Below are 3,689 nucleotides of genomic sequence, written 5' to 3'. Positions count from 1 at the left end.
TTGCACTCTAGCTGCACTTTAGCAGCACTCATGCACGCTTCCCTCAAGACGATAACACCTGCATATGGCAATAAAGGAAGTATTCCTAGAACAAAAATGCATACATCTTTCCTGTTCGAGGCTTGAGCACACAGATGAAGCCGTCTTGCGGGAGACAAAAAGAGGGGCAATTCGGAACAGAGTCTTTGTCTTTCTGATTGTGTCTGTCTTCATTTGTCCAGCTCTCTATTTACAAGTCGTTCACTCCGTCTCACTCTCATTCTCTCCCTTTAACTCACTGGAGGATGCTAACCCATCAGGTCCCTTGGCACCCTTCCATGGGATGATGTCATTTCAGATGACATCACCATGCAGTGTGTGTGTGTGTGTGTGTTTGTGCTGTGTGTATAAGTACGTGTAGCACCCCTCCCACCCCACCTCACCTCACACCCCCATTTACACACACACACACACACGTTCCGTTCCTCATCATGCAGCTCTGCTCCTTTCTTTAGAGGAAAGGTGCTGTTTGACACACGGCCGCTACACCCACCGTCAGCCAAACTGCAAGAGCTCTGGTCAAGGAGAATGAGACAGAAACGGACGTGGATAGCCAGGAAGGCGGAAACACGTGGACACACATTCGTACAAAGAAGAAGGAGGCGAAGTGGTGCTTGGAGTGGTGGTAGTGCTGTGAGGGCAGAGAACGAAGTGTGGAGGTGTGGCAAGAACTCGGAGAGGGGATGGGCCCTACAGGGGCGAGTCAGCTTAATTACACAACATTGCTGCTACTATAACACCACAAAGCCAAGGCATAAACTGTCATTAAGATAAAAAAGTAGCTCACGGAGGAGTGCCACAGACTGTCTGAATTCTTCTTGGCTCTATTGTCTGTTGTTAACACAGTTATATATAAGACTTAATGGCCTGGTTCAGATTTCTGGTAAACAAACGAGTTTAAAGGACTAAAACAACATTTTGCGGAACAGGCTTGTTTAGGTTTTTATCTGTGATCTAATGATGCGTAGCTTTTTAAGCTGGAATTGTAAAACGTCAATGTTCCAGAGGTGAATTTTAAATTAGAAAATGTTGTTTTACTCTCATGTTTCCATGCAAAAACACCATGTGGTGCAAGCACATATCGCTGTTAGAGTTGTGGTGGGAGATGATCGTTTTTAAAAGTTCCTCACGGGTTCTTGACTTGAAAAAGTAAGAATGGCTTAACATGATCTTGTTCACCCATTTCCTGTTTCCAAATGGGTTAGACTAAAAGAATTAAGCTGCTACACACAAATAAATTCTGTGTGGACGGCACTTAAGTTACTGTGTGAAGCCTTAGCTTTGCTCAGAAAATGTTTTTTCATGCATTTTAACAAGTTTGCACAGAGAATAGAACAATTCTGTTTTAAGACAATTGCAGATGGCTTGTCTATGTGAAAAATTAAGGCTGGCATTTCAAGATTTTTCCCCACAGGAGCCCACTTATGCACTTTTGTGGTTTCACTCATCCACAAAACAGAACAGGACAATATTGCAATGAACAATTCGGTCTGCAGAGAGGAACAGCAGGGCTGACCTTCCCTCCATCCAGGGCTTTGTACAGGCCGGGGGTCAGAAAAAGGGGAGCTGACATCTCTGCAGACACACGTGGATATAAAGGCATTTTTGCACCTTAGGACTTGCCTGGCCGGCCCGATTGGAACAGCTCAAATCGGAGGCGGAACTGGACTGTAAGGGCGAATGCAAAGACGCCAAATCTAAAAAGACTTAAACTGTTCAGACTTTTATCTTGAGGTTGTTGCTACAGAATGTCGTTTGTTCCTTTATCTCTATTTTATCGCCCATAAAGTTTATATATTTATACTTATGCCTGCACACTGCACACCAAAGTCAAATTCTTTGTTTGTACCCACAAATTGGCCAATAAAGCTATTCTGATTCTGATGTAACTTTTGCAGAAAGTCGTGTGCAGTTTTAACAGAAAAGTCAACAGAAAGTCTTGTTTAGAAGTAGCAATGGTAAACAAGTAACTTTATTACATGGAAATTATTATTGTTTTTTTTTGTTTTTTTGTTGAAAGACGTGTAACTTTAGAAAATGAACACATGTTGCAAGAGAGAGAAAAAACCCCCCAGTAGCTTTAGGAGAAAATCACGTGTTGCTTTAAAGATGCAGTATTATGTATTTCCCAGACCCATAGTGTCACTTTATAGCACATTCAAATAACTATATTTCCTTCAGTTGTTATAAAACTACGGTACATATCAGACATGACTTTGACTTTGCAATTTAATGTCTTGAAATTGGGCCTCTGTTTCTTTAAGAAACTCCTGCCTTCAGCACATCATCACAACAACCATTCTTCATTAAGTCGTTCTGATTGGCATTGGACTGAGAAGCAGTTCCTATGATGAGGCTCAACAGATCCACCACGTTTTGTTTGATAATTGCTGCTGCCACTAGTCTAGAGGAGTTGAGTGGGGAAGGCATGGGGAATATGCGCTCTGTCCTGGGGAAAGGCAATTCCTGGTGAGCATGAACGATTAGGCATCCTGAATGGTTGCCACAAGAAATGAAAGAATTTCTCAAACATGCATGAAGGAATCAAAGCAACACATGAGGGAATAACATTATAATATAGCGAAAAGCTCAAAAAAGCTCAATAAAGGTGATTTAACACCTACACCTAAAATCCTACACTGGTTTTGTAGAAAAACAGAGATGGTTTTAGCTCTGCCAACAGATAACATCTAAATTCACATTTTCATTCTTTTTGTCTACATTTCTATAATATCTGACATTTAGAGATTCAAACTTATCTCTGCTGAGTGCTCTCTGAAACTTTTTGCCGTGACTAATTTGCCTAAAAGAGCTTCTCACTCACGTCCTTCACACATGTCTATGTGCAGAGGCACTCCCACTCTGAAACGAGCCTGGGTTTTACTGAGCACAGTTGGCACTGTCCAAAACCAGTGATGTCATTCTGGTGTATTGGCCAGCAATTTAGCAATCAGCACGTTTCTGAAATGAGGAATGGCATAGACAAGCTGGTAGTGCTACTGAAGACATTGTGTCGTTAAAATAAAGGTAGAGAAGTGATGTGTGCAGGTTTTTATTTTTATTTTATTTTAGAGTGGAACTGTGCTAAAAAAGTTCCCCAAAACACATTTTATAAGACTCAAAATGTTAAGATATGGTTAGAGTGTTTTGATAAGTGGTTTTACAATGAAATCAGCTGTATTCTTTAGTGACAGTGATGTGATCCTTTTTTTAAATGGCATATGTGTGTTTGTGTTGAGGAGGGGATTTCATTAGAGTCCTAGAGCTGCTCTGTAAGGTTCAGGGCTTTAGTCATGGCGTTTGCCCATCTGTTCCCTGAGAACAGGCCAAGACCCCCGTCACCTCCACCTGCTTCAGCCTCCAGAGGGGACCAGGGCTAATTTTACATCAACGAGGAAGCTCTTTGTGCACACGATGTGGGGATAGATGTTTTTACGGATGGTTGGAAAACTAGGAATCACATTTTTATGCCTATCCAGAAAGAAAATTATTACTTAGCTGAAGACAGAAACGAAAAAGATACAACTCTATATCAAGCACTTAGCTTATGGTTTTTGTAAAAAAAAAAAAGTTTACTCTTATTAATCTAATGTTCCAAATGGCTGGAACAGCAAAGAATTGATGACTTTTTCTATCTTATAACCAGAGAT

Source organism: Xiphophorus couchianus, chromosome 7 (genome assembly GCF_001444195.1).
Source record: "Xiphophorus couchianus chromosome 7, X_couchianus-1.0, whole genome shotgun sequence".
Classification (NCBI taxonomy): Eukaryota; Metazoa; Chordata; class Actinopteri; order Cyprinodontiformes; family Poeciliidae; genus Xiphophorus; species Xiphophorus couchianus.
Note: the sequence above shows the minus strand (reverse complement) of the source record.